This window comes from Mesoplodon densirostris, chromosome 5, assembly GCF_025265405.1.
Source record: "Mesoplodon densirostris isolate mMesDen1 chromosome 5, mMesDen1 primary haplotype, whole genome shotgun sequence".
Lineage (NCBI taxonomy): Eukaryota > Metazoa > Chordata > Mammalia > Artiodactyla > Ziphiidae > Mesoplodon > Mesoplodon densirostris.
This window is the reverse complement of record NC_082665.1, coordinates 144003329-144020809: the sequence shown is the minus strand read 5'-3', so window position 1 is coordinate 144020809 and position 17481 is coordinate 144003329. Positions and strand designations below refer to the sequence as shown.

General features: G+C 42.0%; 1 pseudogene; it reads right to left on the bottom strand.

Moving 5' to 3' along the window:
- Positions 1 to 10965: 10965 nt before the first annotated feature.
- On the bottom strand, positions 10966 to 11515 carry LOC132490573 (large ribosomal subunit protein uL22-like; annotated as a pseudogene).
- Between the last annotated feature and the right edge of the window lie 5966 nt (positions 11516 to 17481).

Below are 17481 nucleotides of genomic sequence, written 5' to 3'. Positions count from 1 at the left end.
AACAATAAGCATTAACATAATTAAATAACTAATATTCTTCTAAATATTTGCATGCTATTCAACACAACTAATAAGTCAAAATTTAGGAGTTTGAGAAGATATTTTCCCCCACACAAACTTAGAAAATTATTTGATTAAATGTTTTCGTACAGTAAATCTTTACAAGTCCTATGTATCAGGATTCTCCTAAATGCTCTAAACAGCCAAGAGGGAGGTAAAACACACAGAATATCACAATGATTGCAGCCCTTATTCTTATACTTACACTATTGATTTCACTGTTTTATTGTTTCTATCCAAATCTGTATCCTCATTCTCATCTATATTCTTATACCTTCCCAGGGTGGCAGTAAGTTTACCAGACCAACATAGATGCCAAGTTCTGGGATGCATCAGCAGATTCTTGGTCTGGATGTAGGACCTGTTTTTTAAGTTCGAGATGATTTAAACCAGAACCCTGGTCAATGGCCCAGGCTGGGTCCACTTTTTTATTTTATTTTATTTATTTATTTATTTTGCACTCTCACTGTTGTGGCCTCTCACTGTTGTGGCCTCTCCCGTTGAGGAGCACAGGCTCCGGACGCTCAGGCCCAGTGGCCATGGCTCACGGGCCCAGCCGCTCCGCGGCATGTGGGATCTTCCCAGACCAGGGCACGAACCCGTGTCCCCTGCATCGGCAGGCGGACTCTCAACCACTGCGCCACCAGGGAAACCCCCTGGGTCCACTTTTTAACTGTTTCTCTTGCTAGTCATGAGATTTTAGATTTCTGAGGCTTTTAGGCTTTTGATATTTGTTGTCTTTCTCACTATCCTGCCATTATTGTATATTGGCCAGGTCTTTAAGTCTTATTGGAATGTAGTTATGCACTCCTAGAATCTCATTCTTATTAATAAGTGCATTTAGAAGATTAGGTTTGTGCGGTAAGTTCTCTTCTTTGGGTTACATAGTGGATGCTGTGATGTGCCTTCCAGCTCCTCCCCTGATGACTGGGGCACTCGTGGGTAGGCATGTTGCCTGCTGACGGCTCAGCAGAAACTGTCCTTGGGCAAAGGGAGCTGCCTTGTCCCAAAGACAGGTTGGTGTAGTGGTACAAATGCTGATCCCCTTGCTTCAATATTCTAAATCTTCACTATGGGAGCCATTCCAGTTTTGGAGCTCCCCATGGGCTTGGCTTAGGCTTTGCTGCCATGCATCACAATTCAACTCCCCCCACCCCATTCAGCTTTCCTCATTTGCTTACAGGAGTCCTTTCCAACAAGACAGCCTAACAAACCTCTATTTCAGAGTTTGTTTCCAGGAAGCCCACCTACACGTTTGTGCCAGGCATAGTCCTAGCAAATGGCATCCAAAGTAGAATTTTGGAGCTGGATCACTGATCAGGTGGCAATGAGAACCCCATCCTTGGTGGTAGCCCCCTGCTATGTGGTGCAATTGCTAAAATGTCCCTGGTGGTGAACCTGGATGGGGTACTTGTGGAAGGGAATTCACTGGCAGATGCAATACCTCAGCAGTCGAGAGGCTCAGGGAAAGTAAACGTTTTTAGGATTCTGGAATTGGATGGTGGTTGGTTGGAGATCTCAAGGTACTGAGAGAAGGAAAGGCTGAGGGTGATTAATCACCAATTTCAGATGAAGTGTGAAAAGCAGAGCCAGCCCACATGTCTGGCAGCATGTGAAGAGATTCTCATTTATTATAGCCAAAGGGCAGAAAACAGTCAGCATCGAATCTAGGACTTAATTACAAGAGTGATGGTGCTCCAGAAGAGGTTGAATTCTTAAACATGGCAAGTCTGCCACCCCAAGTTTAGGGTTCTGATGAGAAAGGTGTAGGACTCTGAGACTTGGAATGGGACCATCTGGGTTGATGTAATTAAACTCAATCCCTGGAGTCCCCCAAAGTCTCTGAGCTTGTAGAAATGGTCAGAGACCTCACTATTAAAGACTAGTGTACTCCTTTCTTGAAGACTAGGAGGAAGTCTCTGCCTCGAAAAACAATACATCAACCATGCCCACCATCCCCAGGATCTATCTCCACCTTTTCTCTAGACCAGTAACTAGAGTTAAGCCACAGTATAACCTGGCCAGAGAAGTGCTGTGTCCGCTAAGGGAGGAGAGGGAGCAGCAGTACCTGGCCAGCACGTGGTTCTCAGAACTGGGAGAGTATGAATGGGAGGCTGGATCAAGTGGGGGTGAAGGTGAAGAGGAAATACAAGGCTGGTTAAAGGGGAGTTTATGGATATGGGAACAGTCTCACAGGATACATGATTTAACACCTTGGCAAGGACCCTGGGGGATGAGGCTGACACGCTGCTAGCACATTGCTCTTAGAAGCTTAAAGAAGGTGATACCCTACACTAGGTGAAGTAGAAATTCCAAAACCGTGGCAGATGGTGGAAGGGATCAAAGGCTCAGAGAATTGAGGATGCTAGAGAGAATACACTAAGTAAGGATAAAAAAGTACCAATTAACTTTCTGGCGTTCCATGAGAAAGCCAGAAGAATAAGGTCAGAAGGATACCAGCCTCACTGAGCAGTTCAGTGGTGGCTGTGTTCTGAAGGCCAGAGCTAACACAAGTGATGCCTTTATGGCACCTAGTTTGGTGACAGCAATGGGGCTGATAGCATCCACAGGACTTCACTCTCAGAAGTGAGGGGGGCAAAATAATCATAATTAATGACAAGGTCAAAGTGACAGCCAGAAAACCTGACCCACTGAGAGCTATGGAGGTGGTTAGTAAAATGTAGCATTGCTGCAGGTGAGATAGACGGGCAGCCACAAAGGATTGCCCAAACCATACAATCAAAAACCATCAAGGCTAGATTATCAGGAAGTTGAGGGAACTAATGTAATAAAAATTCATGATGTCCCTTGTCTAGTTTCTAGGCCTGAGCCAGTTTTTGGACTTGGAATTTTTCGACTGAAAGAGAGGTAGAGTCCCTAGGAAGAAGGACCCTGCAACACCATGGCAAGTGAATATGATATAATTCCTCTGGGTAATGATGCCCCAGAGGGCATTCCAATCATTTACTCAGTTAACTGTACACTGGATAAAGGGGAATACCCAAACATTTCAAAGACTGTTGGCAACAGAGTTGATATTAATACCTGGGATCCCTTCCTCTTCAATAGCATAGTCTAACTCACAGAGTACATTGAGTTCATGGACTCATCCAGAGGTCTTTCCCTGGAACAGACATACTTGGTAGTTTGCAGAAACGCCATATTTATTCCTTGGTTCTAAGCTAAGAGATACTGTAGTGGAAAAGGCCAAGTGGAAGATTTCACTGCAGCTACTCTCCTCCTAATGGTCAATCAGGCAGTAACTTCGGTGGCCCTGAAGGCACCACACCTCCCAGTATTCACAGCTTTGAGTTGTCCCCTCCAACACTGAGTCTGAGCTTGGGAAAATGGGTATGAGCAGGCATGATGCAAACAAAGGCTTGATAAGAGTTTGCACATAAGGACTTGTCTTCTTGGAATGCTTGCTCTTGGGATTGGCTGCCATGTAAAGATGCTCTAGGTAGCTACATGAAGAGATGATGTGGACTGCCAGCCATCTCTGCTAAGATGCCAGCCGTGTGAATGAAGATATCTTGGACATTCCAGCCTCAGCTGCCATCTGGTTGCATCAGCGTGAGAGACTCCAAGCAAGACCAACAGAGGGATGATCCAGTTAAGCCCCTGTTAACCCACAGAATTGTGCTAAATAATAAAATAGTCAGTGTTTTAAGCCACTACATTTTGTGGTAATTTGTTTTTCAGCAAGAAATAAACAATTGTAAATAAAAAATATAACATCCTGGGGGAAATGGCAGCAATTAGCATAACTGATAAAGAACTAGACCCTCTCAAAGGGCAGCATTTTGAGTGTTGCATCTAGTCTATACTTTTATGGAAAGAGAAGTGGTTCAAGGCAGGAATATGAATGGACTCCTGGGCAGTGGCAAATGACTTGACTGGTTGGTCAGAGGCCTGGCAGGAGAAAGATTAGCAGACTGGGGACAAAGAGGTCTAAGAAAGAGGTGCCAACTAAAAATTGGCATTTGCCATCTGCCTCTACAAGGATTAAGCCACTGACCTTCAACACATCCTGAAAGGAGTTCAGGGTGGAGACCAGGAAAGAGGCGCTCTGTACTCTGGGAAAAACTGGCAGAACAAGCCTTCAGAGAGTTAGATATTTTCAGGAGAAGATTTTATAAGCCCATTTTTTGCATCTCCTTCTGTCTAGAAGAGCAATAAAATCATTCATGGTGACATCTGCTGCTTGTGACTAGCAGCGACTTTCTGCAAAACTCTGTGCTTGATTGCATGTACCCCCCTTCACCAAAATCATATATATACTGACCTTCCCCCCTGCCTCTTCAGAGCATTTTCTCAGAGCTATCTGAAATGCTGTCTCCTGGGCTATAGTCCTCATTTTGCCCCCAATCAAACTTAACTCACAGCACTCACGTGTATTTTTTTTTCAGTCTACAGAGGCATGTGGATGGACCTATAGGAGTGGCCACAAGGTGTACCCTGTGGGTCCGGGAGGACATTTCACTTCTCTGGTCCATGCAGCTCTCCTCCATGCTGTATGCAAGAACTAAATTCCTAAGTTGAATGTCTCTGTCATTTTTGTACTGGTTTATACCTTCCTAGGAGCAGGTAGGTCATTATATGCCTAAGGCTGAAATGACTTTCCTGATGGTTGGGTCTGAATGTGGTGAGAAAATGCCAAACCTTCCTTCCTGGGGGATGGACTAGAGTTCAGATGATTGTGCAATCACTAACGACTTTTTTTCTGATCTATTGGTTTGAACTCTGAGGTTTGCACAGATTGTGGACGAGAACTACTACGTCAGTTCTCATTCATCCTTAACTATGTAATCTGAATCTTGAATCCAAGAAACATGTCCAGAGATAGCCAGGATCACACGACAATTTATATTATTTGAGGTAGAAGGTCTTATCTTTCCTTTATTAAGAGGCCTGAGTAGGTAGTTGGCTTGGCCTTTAACTTGAGTAGGTACCTGGCTGCTTTCCCAGCTTACACTTCATGGAGAAGGACTCTTGTCCTCATAGGGGTCTTGTCCTGCCCACCAGGTTTGTTCTCCTGATGCTGTCTTTCTGGCCACAGTTGACTGGAGCTAAGGTGAGCAACTGATCCACGCTGAACCAACCATATTTTTTCTCCTTGGAATTTGGAGCTGGAACTGAGCTGTGACCCAGTTAGTCCTGGCTGGTCTATTGAAGCGAGAGGACAGAGACTTGGGAGCTGAGACATATTCACCCTTTGCTCACACAGGCACAGAGAAGCATCAGAGGCCCTTCAGAGGGAAAAGAGAAGTGGATTCCACAGAGCTTTCCTCCTTTTGGCTTCCAGATACCACCTTCCTTTTGCTTCCTGAATATTCTTATATCTTTATAAGAATTCTTATATCTTATGGCTTTATTCCTATATCTTATATTCTTATATCTTATATCTTTAAGCCAACTTGAGTTACTTTCTGTGACTTAAAACCAAAGAGATTTAACTAGCATAGACCCATTTTCCTGAACATACTTCTGGTGCCTGGATATTGCTGCTTGATTTTCCTTTCTTCCTTCTTCCCTCCTGCTCTTCTTTCCTCTCTCCCTCCCTCCCTCCTTTCCTCCCTCCCTCCCTTTCTCCCTTCTCTCCCTCCCACACTTCTCCTTTTTGCTTTTCATTTACCCCCAGGACTGCATTGCCATTGTGTATTCAGGTTACAGAGAATCCCTGTTCTAACCCAAAGTGGTTTTCTTGCCAGGAATCCCATAGGTACAAACCCTGAGCTTTGAAGGCTAAATTAAGCTTAAGGGTATACCTCCCAGAATATAGCTCACAACCTATTATCTGAAGAAAATAAGCAAAGTCATTGTTCTTCCCTAAAGGCAGCCTCCTCTTAGTTAAGTACGTATGTCTAGTTCCATTTGTGTGATCTTCAACAGCTCTTTGCACTGAGAAGGGAATAACAAACCCCCAGAGACAAGGGACAACAAGAGGGCCTTTCACATGAGTTTCTTCATCTTTTCTCAATGTTCTTTAATAGAGAAGAAGAGAGACTTGACAGTCTCTTCACCTGTCAGTCCAGGAGAGGTAAAAATGTAACACATTTAAAAAAATATATTTGATAAATCTCCACTCAAATTCAAGTACTCTTGCTTGTCATGGCAAAGAGAAAACAACAAAAGACTGGAAGTAGGACACATTTTCAGAAATAGGAGGTTGGTTGGAAAAACTATGATCACCCACACTTTAGAGAATTGAGCGATTATTAAAAAGAATGATTGGGGGCTTCCCTGGTGGCAGTGTGGTTGGAAATCCACCTGCCAATGCAGGGGACAGGGGTGCAAGTCCTGGTCCTGGAAGATCCCACATGCCATGGAGCAACTAAGCCCGTGCACCACAATTCCTGAGCCAGCGTTCTAGAGCCTGCAAACCACAGCTACTGAGGCCCGCGTGCCTAGAGCCCATGGTCCACAACAAGAGAAACCACGGCAGTGAGAATCCTGTGCCCTGCAACGAAGAGTAGCCCCCGGCTTGCTTCACCTAGAGAAAGCCCGCACACAGCAACGAAGATCCAGCATAGCCAAAAATGAATAAATTAAATAAATAAATTTAAAAAAAGAATGATTGGTTATTAGAAAGAAAGGTTATTAAAACAAGCAGTATGTATTATAGTAAGAGCTTTATCTGGGGCAAAGTCTGTGCGTTACCCCCACCCCCCAATAAGTCTATCCCTTTCCATGAAATTTAGCTGGCCACATAGCTGCCAGGGGAAAAGACTACATTTCCCAGCTTTCCTTGTAGCAAAGTATAGTCACGTGACCAGGCCCTGGTTAATGACATATGTGGAGAAGTGAGATAGGCAACTTCTGGGCATGTCCTTTCCTCCCTTCTTTCCTTCATCGTATTTCCTGAACGTGGCTGTGATGGCAAAATTAGGCCATGTGGATGAGGGATACTGCTTGGGGAGAATGGGTAACAAGCTAGAAAATTTTGGATGCCTGGCCCACCGTATGGGACAGAGTTCCAGAAGGCCCCTTGACCATCTACCTAGGAACTGTTAAGTCAGATAGAAAGAAACTTCTGTCTTCTTAATTTGGATCTCTGTTACCTGCAGTCAGACTTGTAGCCCAATTAATACCTCATATAAGTAGGAAAAAAATTTTCGGTTGTAGAGCCATGTGTATAGTATGATATGATTTTAAAATATCTGTGAAAGAATTTGCCTTGTATGTATGCATATATGCTTGAAATGTTTAAATGATCTTCAAGAAAAGTGGGAAAGTATATGGCCAAGCTTCTAACTTTGATTTCTAAGAGGTGGGGTAGAGAGAAATTGTTCACACTTTCAACATCTTTTTTTTTAACTTATTATAACAATCAAAACATCTTTTTAATTTATAGAAAAAATTATTTCAAGTCTTCCTGAAATAGGAGTAGCTAACATGAAGGTGCTAATTAAAACCATGCAGTGGAAGGCTTTTGGGCTAAAAGTTCAGGAACAGAAACCCAGCCCGCTGTTCTGCTGTGGCAGAATGCTATATCTGCCTGAGAGACTTATATGTGGGGGGCTATTCTTTTTTTTTTTTGGCTGCATTGGGTCTTCATTGCTGCATGAGGACTTTCTTTAGTTGCAGTGAGCGGGGGTTACTCTTCGTTGTGGTGCGCAGGCTTCTCATTGCGGTGGCTTCTCTTGCTGTGGACACGGGCTCTAGGCGTGCGGGCTTCAGTAGTTGTGGCTCGTGGGCTCTAGAGCACAGGCTCAGTAGTGGTGGCGCACAGGCTTAGTTGCTCCGTGATGTGTGGGATCTTCCCGAACCAGGGCATGAACCTGTGTCACCTGCATTGGCAGGCGGATTCTTAACCATTGCACCACCCGGGAAGTCCTATATGGGGCTCTTCTTACAAACTTCTTTCTAGATAGAGGTCCTGCTGGCTCTTTTATGTGGTTGGGTAAATGCTACTGAGGAGGACTGATTATTTTGTAGTAAAAAGAGAGGAACTATTGTGTTTCATACAACATTATCTCTCTCTGTGCTTCTATTATGGGGCAATTGTGGGACGAGGTGGACAGAATGAATGAGGGAAATAATTAAACTGTGGAAAGATCTCCCTAGTGACTTCTGACCAGCTGACCACGTGGCCGAAACTCAGAGTGAGAAGGGGTGTCAGAGAGCCAGGAATTTACTGCCCGCAATGAATACAGCAACCTCACCCGCAGGACGCAGAGAGATTTGCACATTTGTTGATACGGCCCCAGTTGGAAATGAAAATTAGGAAATCCTGGGCTTCAGAGTCAGTAACCAGCAGCAAAAGCTTTCAAATTCTTTTTCTAAGCATTTGTTGAGAAGATAATTTTTCTTTCTGTACTCCTCCCTACCTCCTTATTTTTCTAAGGAGAGAATGATGCCACAAGACTATAGTTTGACAATAGTTAAAATGGCACGATTCATTGAGAAGAGGAGCTACTTAAATTTTTCCACTTGACCAAGGAAAGGGAAACTAATAGCTTCCTTTGGTTTTCCATATCTGGGTAAAATGGACAAAAATCACTGAGAAGAGATGGATGTGGCACAGACACATTTGAAAGGACATCTTTTCCAGGACCAAAATGAAGACTATTCAAAAAGTACTAAATAAATTCTAAATGGAATTCTGAATTTGAATTTGGAGGTTGTCTGGCATAATAGAAAGAATAGGGAATTTGGAATCAGCTAGTTGTGGGTTCAAATCCTGATTTTCCACTTATAGCAGTGTAATAGGATGTTAAGATAAAACTTTTTTTTTGGTATCACTTTTGGCCAGGGCTTTAAGACCATGATATTAATTTACATTACAACATGGGGTATGACACCACCATGTAGAACTTGCAACAAAGTGTTTAACACCATTTTGGGACTCTTATCCCCTCAGCATCAAGGATATAAAAGGGTTGAATAGAGATTAGAAGATTTTTATTTGGAAAGGTGGGACATTTTTCTTTTACCTCAAGCCCAGGGAGAAGGTCTTCAGTGGGACCACAAGTGAGTTTGACATGTGTCCCAACGGATTGATGTTTGAGTCACGCTGAAGACATCAGAAAGGTAAGAGACTGTTGTTGCTTCGTTTCACCAAGAGAAGAGTGAAAAGATGCTGCATAAGGATGACTTTCACTCCCCAGGCTGACTGGGGCAAAGAGCATATGTGTCCTTCTGACCAGATGTTGCCCAGGAGGGCTGTCTTAGCTGCCAAGCAGGAAGCTTGCCTGAAAGGGCAAAGTGAAGTCAGGAGAGAGTGTGGTTGGGTCCTGCTGGGTGAGGTTTGTGGGAGAAACCCAATCTTTGAGGAGTCTCTGAAGAACCCACATAAGTGCCCCTTGAAACACAGAGTCAGTTGTATACAGCTGCCCATCCTAGGAAGTGCTGGTGTCACAGCACTACGGTGGCAGGTGGGGTAGGATTGTGAAAGAAGACTCACAGGACCTCAATAGTTAGCGCTTATCAATCTACAGTTCATTGCAGGAAAAGGATGAAATAGAGCATCAGCATTAAAGCCAGGACATACATCTCAGCCAAGGGCGGCCTCACAGCAAGGGGTCAGGAGAGCCCAAGTTCCAGGTGTCTTCCTCTGTAAGGGCTGAGGTGGGATGCCCCTGCTATCTCAGCTCAGGAACCACTGATTTGTGCACAGAATACTTAGGAACTGGGGAGCCCAGAGGAGAGTCTGGGCCAGGGTTTCTCATACTCTGCTGGTCACATGGGTATAATTTTGCTATGCAGCCAGCTCCAATGGCCAAGGTTTTTGGGGGGCTCTCACCAAGACAGGTGCAAATCATCAGCCTCACTGTTATCCATAAAGATGCTGACAGGCTTGTACAAACCACTCCAAACTCCTCAGACACATGATTATAAAGTGACACTATTAATCATGCCTTGGCATGTCAGTGCCATGCTGGTGCATTTCATATCTGAGTAAAACAGCTCAGCCTTATTCCAGGCTTGCTGGCATTAATCCTCTCCATGCACCAGCTCATGACAACCTCTGTCTAATAAGAACATTTCTGCCCCTGGCTTCTCCCTGCGCTCTAAGCCTAGAAGAGGTGAACGCAGACTAGAGATTGGAGGGGAACAGAAACTCAAGATGAAGAAACAGAAAAGGAGCTGACCACATCTATTTCCTTCTCAAAGCATGTCTGACAGGAAGAAGACGTCATTCTAAATGTAATCGAATCTTATGACTCTTCTGTAAGACTGGATATTTTAATTATTGAACTGAGACCATTTTCATGAAGTACACATAGCTGGAAAATTCTTTTTTTTTCTTATTGGTGATGATTGACCATAAAACCATGAGACTTGTCTTCAATTTCTTCTAGCAAGCAGGGCAAAACTTAGGCCTCCCAGGATGTGTTTGAATAGGTAGGAGGAGAAGATGATTAAGCCACACATGAGCTTGATTCTTTTCATATATGGATTCCATGAGAATATCAAAGGTGAAATTGGACAAGTGTTAAGGAATGTCCGAGAAAAATGAGAGATGTTAAATAAGTAAAAATTGATGATTAAAACTCTCCCTTTCCCACTTCAAACTTAACTAGGAATAAGCACTGGAATCCTATTGCTTTCTTTTTTAAAATTTAAAATTTAAATTTAATTTTTTATTGAAGTATAGTTGATTTACAATGTCTCAGGTGTACAGCAAAGTGACTCAGTTATACATACACACACACACACACACACACACATATATATATATATATATATATATATATATATTCTTTTTCAGATTCTTTTCCATTATAGGTTATTACAAGATACTGTGTACAGTTCCCTGTGCTATACAGCAGGTCTTTGTTGTTTGTCTATTTTATGTATAGTATTGTGTATCTGTTAATCCCAAATCCCTAGTGTATCCCTCCCTCCCTTTTCTCCTTTGTAACCACAAGTCTTTTCTTGTTTTTTTTTTTTTTTTTACTTTTATTTGCATTTATTTTTTGAGGCATTTATTCCCAGGCCATAAGTAAGTTTTTGTTTCTTCAGTTTCTTCTGGGATATCTTTTTCTTCTGTGCAACCTCCACTTCTGGTTTAGGAACAATCTGTTCTTTTTCAGTGAGGATCATCTCAATGTGGCAGGGAGAGCTCATGTATGGGTTGATCCTACCATGAGCTCTGTAAGTCCTGTGCCGTATCTTGGGGGTTTTGTTCACCTGGATGTGCTCAATGACCAGAGAATCTACATCTAAGCCCTTAAGTTCAGCATTACTCTCTGCATTTTGGAGCATGTGCAGTAAAAATTCAGCACTCTTTTTGGGCTACCCACCCTGTGTCCAGCCCCATTGTTTGGCCTGGGCACACCTACCAACTCCATCATTGTAACAACGGAATGGCACACATTGCTTCCTTAAAGTGACACCCTTCAGATATTTGGTGGCTTTTTGGATATGCATACCCTTAATGGCCTGGGCAGTTTCATGAGTGTTCTTAAAGTGAACACGAAGATTTGAACCTCTTGACTTGCATGATTTTGTGGGGTTTTCTGGGTCAAGTGAATAGAGAACCGTTTTTAGAGGTCACCTCAGGCTGCTTACTGGAAAAGGAAGCACAGGTCTTTTCTTAACAAAGCAAAATGTTTACTTACATCGTTTGATTTTATGATGAAGGAAAAGGGATTAAGATACCGGTTTCATGAGTTTAAGAGCTGGTTTGCAGGATTAAGAGAGATCTTGAACAGCTGGGAAGATTGCAGGGTTGACACATGGAACATGCTCTTCCAGGCCATTAAGTCATGTCACCAGGAGCGGAATGATAGCTCCCTTTCCCCAGGCTCCCTTGCAGCTTTTGGTTTCTGGCCGTCTGATGAGGGCGGAAGTGGTGTAAGCCACTTGCAGACCTGGTTTTTAAAAGCCAGGCAGACTCTCCAGATTCCTCTTTCTCTGTTACTCTGAAGTTTTCTAGATGAAAACAAGACAGAGGAAGTTCTCCTGACCTGTATAGGGCTTTGTGTGAACAAGTTCAGCCATAGAAATGTTGGGTTCACTGTAGGTTAAACCATCCTGACTAATATATGGGAAAAGACCTAGGAAGAAAGGAAGCAGCAAAAACATAAAGCAGTTTTCCCAAAACAGATCTAAAGGTGGAATCAATATTTCTCCTACATCAATATTTGTTGAAGAGAACAGGGAATAGGGAAAGAAAGAAGAAATGACATTAAATAATTTTACCTTGTGGTTACACTAAAAAATGAAAAACTTCTAAAAAAGAATAATACATATAAACAAATGTATAAAAATCATACAATTTTCACAAACGGAATATGTCCACATAACCGAGTGAGTAGTAATAATAATAATAAATCAACCCAGAGTATTACCAGGATCCTAGAAGCTCTCTTCATGATGCTGTCAGTCACAAACCCACAGAAATACCTCTGTTCTGACTTCCAACGCTGTGGTTGCACCTGAGCTCTGCTTGACCATGTGGTTAAAAAAGAACCTCACTCCCCAGACCCACTTAAGTTTCCATATTACCCAGAAACTCCAGGCTTCTCAAAGTTTCTTAATTTTTTTGCTTTCATAACGTAGAAAAAAAATAAGTTAAAACAATGAGGAACTGAATGAAACAATTATCAAACTGATTTTAATTCTTAGTGGATTTTATTTTCTTTAATTTCATTTTCTTGGGATAAATATCGTATGTGTGTATGTCTACAAAAATTTATAAAACTAGTTATATGTTACCAAAAAAGGTCACCTTATTACATTTTTAAAGGTAGAGATTTTACAGGGAAATTGTATGGTCGTAATTCAATACAGTTAAAAATAAAGACTGGAAAGTTACCAAAATATTACTGCATGGAGAATAAAAATAAATAGAAAACACTTGGTACAATCCAAAATCAAAACTGAAGTTACAGTCTTTTTAAAACCATGAAAATAATGCTTTATCTTAAAACCTAATAGTCACTGCAAAAGCTATTCTCATAGAAAAATCCATAACCTTAAATATCTTTATTATTATAGAAGTACTGAAAATAAACATTGCCTATCTTAGAATAAAATATAATAAATCAAACAAAACAAGCCAGGAAGTGAGGATTACCATATTGCATCAATTCTAAGGCTCACTTTCCTTTTTATTTTGACATCTCTTAAATCAGAACATGTCCTCAATTTCTGTTGACCATGTAGCAGTGTGACCTTGTTATTACCTGTGCCTGTAAGAACTTGGCTGTTCTTCCTGGTGGCATGATTGAAATCCCTTGAGATGTCAGTCAAAAAACCATTTAAGCACTGTTTGAAGAAGGACTATGAATACTGGTTGATGTCTAAAATACTTTGAATGACACTTCCAGTAAGAGAGAACTAGCATCAAAACTTGAAGAGTGAGTATCAGCAATTTGGAAGAAAATCTTGGAAACAGTTGTGGGTCGCTCTTAGGAAATGCTGTGTCACCAGCACGGAGGACAAAATTGTGTGGAAAAATTGGAACATTGATGACTGAGTGGATGATGATTTAAAAGAGCTGGTCTCTCAATCAGAAGACATCTTAGAAGTACTTTAAGTGATTTTATGTTTTCTTTTATGGATGCATAAGAGAAATATGATTAAAATTTATGCCTAATGAGTCTAAAAGAGCCTTCCAATAAGTAAAGAATAAACATTCTAAGTGATAAGAAAGCCTTATGTCCTAGATAATGTCGAAGAGTTTTATTTTTTTAGCGGTGTCCAAAATAATGATGAAATGGGGTTACACAGCCAAAAGTTAAAGTTATGAAATAGAAAACTGAAAGAGTAGCATGTATAAATAAATGGAAAAACTAGATTTTTGCAAAGATTGGTAATGTATAAATAAATTCTTCATGAGCCTGATTAAGGACAAAAGTGTGGGAGCAAAAATATACAGGATTAGGAGTAAGAAAAGACACAGAGCTAACAGAGAAGGTAGATTGAAACAGTAAGAGAATATTCATGCAAATCATCAGCAACCTATCTGAAAATCAAGAACCGGGGTTGGTTGGACCTAGAGTCCATCATACAGAGTGAGGTAAGTCAGAGAGAGAAAAACAAATACCATATGCTAACACATATATACAGGATCTAAAAAAAAAAAAAAAAAAATGGTACGGATGAACCTAGTGGCAGGGCAGGGATAAAGATGTAGACATAGAAAGTGGACTTGAATGTAAAGCAATTATATGCCAATAAAGAGGTTAAAAAAAAAGAAGAAAGTGGACTTGGGGTGGGAGGGCGAAGCTGGGGTGAAGTGAGAGTAGTATCGACATATATACTCTAACGAATGTAAAATAGATAGCTAGTGGGAAGCAGCCACACAGCACAGGGAGATCAGCTCGGTGCTTTGCGATGACTTGGAGGGGTGGGATAGGGAGTGTGGGAGGGAGGCTCAAGAGGGAGGGGATATGGGGACATGTGTGTGCATATGACTGATTCGTTTTGGTGTACAACAGAAACTAACACAGTATTGTGAAGCAATTATACTCCCATAAAGATCTATTAAAAAAAAAAGATACTAGGGGTTGGCAAACTTTTTCTCTAGGAGGCCGGGTAGTAAATATTTTAGGCTCTGTGAGAGGTAAATCGAGGCTATTATGTAGGTATTTAAATAACCATTTAAATATTTATAGAGAAAGATGTGGCCAAGATGGTGGAGTAGGAAAAGACCCTGAGCTCATCCCCTTCCATGGGCACACCAAAATTACAACTATTTACAGAGCAACTATTGATGAGAATGACCTGAAGGCTAGCAGTAAAGATTTTCCACAACTAAAGATAGAAAGAAGAAACCACAAAGAGATGGGTAGGAGAAGTGGAGACACAGTATGGTCAAAATTCATGCCCCTGGGGCAGGCCATCCACAAACAGGAGAACAACCACAGTTGCAGAGGTTCTCCCCAAGGAGTGAGAGGTCTGAGTCCTGCATTAAGCTCCCCAGCCTGGGGGTCCTGCACCGGGAAGATGAGCCCCCAGAATGCCTGGCTTTGAAGGCCAGCAGGGCTTGCGTATGGGAGAGCCAGAGGGCTGTAGGAAACCAAGACTCTGCTCTTAAAGGGTGCACACAAAAATCTCACATGCTCCGAGTCCTCGCACAGAGGTAATACTTTGAAAGAAGCCTGGGTCAGATCCCCTTGCTGATCTTGGAGAGCCTCCTGGAGAGACAGGAAGCAATTTGGACACCCCCTAGGGACAAAGATGCTAGCAGCAGCTATTTTGGGGGAGCTCATTCTATCCTGAGGACATTGGTGATGACAAGTGCCATTTTGGAGTCCTCCCTCTAGCCTACTAGTGCCAGGGGCTTACTGCCCACCCACAGGCCAGCACCAGTCTTGGGACCCAGTCCCCCACCCCCCACTTATGGGCTGTCATCAGCCCTGGACACTCTGGGCTGTGCAGCCAGCTGCACGGGGACCTGGCCTGGCCCAGCAGGAGGCTGGCAACCACCACACGAGGCAGGGCCTGGCAGCTAACTGGGCTGAGTGCCAGCTTTAGTGACCAGTGGGTCCACAGCAGTCACCCCTACCACAACAGAAAGGCCCACACAACCCAGATGAGGGGCACCCCTAGAGCATAAAGCTCTGGTGACCAGCGGGGAGGGTGCTGTTGGGTCCCACAGGAGGTCTCCTATATAAAGCCACTTCTCCAAGATCAGGAGATGTAATTGGCCTACCTAACATGTACAAATAAATACAGCAAAGTACCGAGTGAATGGTATGTTACAACCAAGGAGAAAAGGCAAGGGTGGTTGCATCTAAATTATCAAGAAATTTATCAATAATTAATTATATCAGCAAATAAGAGAAATGCAAATATGATCAGAGCAATAAATGCTAAAAAAATTTGATTAAAAACAACCGCAGCAGTTATTCCTAAAAAAACCCCTCTAAATAAATGGCAGTTAAGAAAAGGTATTTAAAAATGATTAATGAGTGAAGAGAGTCAAAATATACAAACTTCCAGTTATAAAGTAAATAAGCCATGTAATGCGCAGCATGGCGACAACAGTTAATAATTCTGTATTGCATATTTGAACATTGCTAATAAGTAGATCTTAACAATCCTCACCACAAGAAAAAAGAATTGTAACTATGTATGGGGACAGATTTTACCTAGACTTATTGTGGTGATCATTTTGCAATATATACAAATATTGGATCATTATGTTGTACACCTAAAACTAATACAGTTATAGGTCAACTATACCTCAATTAAAACAAAAGACTCGGGCTTCCCTGGTGGCGCAGTGGTTGAGAGTCTGCCTGCCGATGCAAGGGCCACGGGTTCGTGCCCCGGTACGGGAAGATCCCACATGCCGTGGAGCGGCTGGGCCCGTGAGCCGTGGCCGCTGAGCCTGCGCGTCTGGAGCCTGTGCGTCCGGAGCCTGTGCTCCGCAACGGGAGAGGCCACAACAGTGAGAGGCCCGCGTACCACAAAAAAACAAAACAAAAGACTCTTTTTTGAAAACGAAATAGGAAACATCACTCTATGTACTGAAATGATGAAGGCAAGTCAATGAAATTCAAAAAAGACGTGCCAACTATTGCCTTTATCATTCTATATCATTTTGGAGGTTCTGTTGTATATACTAAGACAAAATAAAAATAAAATACAGTAAGTCCCCTACATACGAACCTTCAAGTTGCAAACTTTCGAAGCTGTGAACGTGCATTCCATCAACGTCTGGCGTGAGTGCAATTGCAGCTTGCCCTCTGTCTCCTGTTGCTGACGATCCTTCAGCTCTACCGTCTCCCACCTCCTCTCCCTCCTCCAGTCAGTAACTCTTCTTACCTGTTCACTTGATGCCAGCCCCTGGATGCCAGCTGTTGTACTGGACTACTGTACTTTTCAAGGTACTGTACTGTAAGAGTAAACATGTTTTATTTTTTGTGGTTTTTTTCGTGTATTATTTGTGTGAAAAGTATTATAAACCTATTACAGTACAGTACTATATAGCCAATTGTGTTAGTTGGGTACCTAGACTAACTTTGTTGGACTAACGAACAAACTGGACTTATGAACGCACTCTCGGAACAGAACTCGTTCATATGTAGGGGACTTACTTACTGTAGTAAGTATAAGCAATGGAGAAAAAAGAGGTAAACTGATCATATGATTCTACACCTAGAAAAACCAAGAAATTCTAGATTGAAAAATTTCTAGGAAAAGAAATTTTCCTAGAGAATGAAGGGGAAATAAGAGAATTTGGTGATGTGGGACACAAGCTTTTCTTTATTCTAGAAATAAGACATGGAAATGGGAAAACATTTCATTGATAACATCAACAAAAATTTAAAATATAGATGAGAATGGTACAGAACCTGTAAAATAAATGATAGTATGAGATGGAAGGATGTAAATCAACATCTGAATAACTGGAAAAACTTTCATGTTCTTGGATTGGAAGTGTTAATATTAAACAAAATCAATTATGTCATTACTAATATGTCAATGCAATTTCAATTAGAATTCCAATGAGAGCTT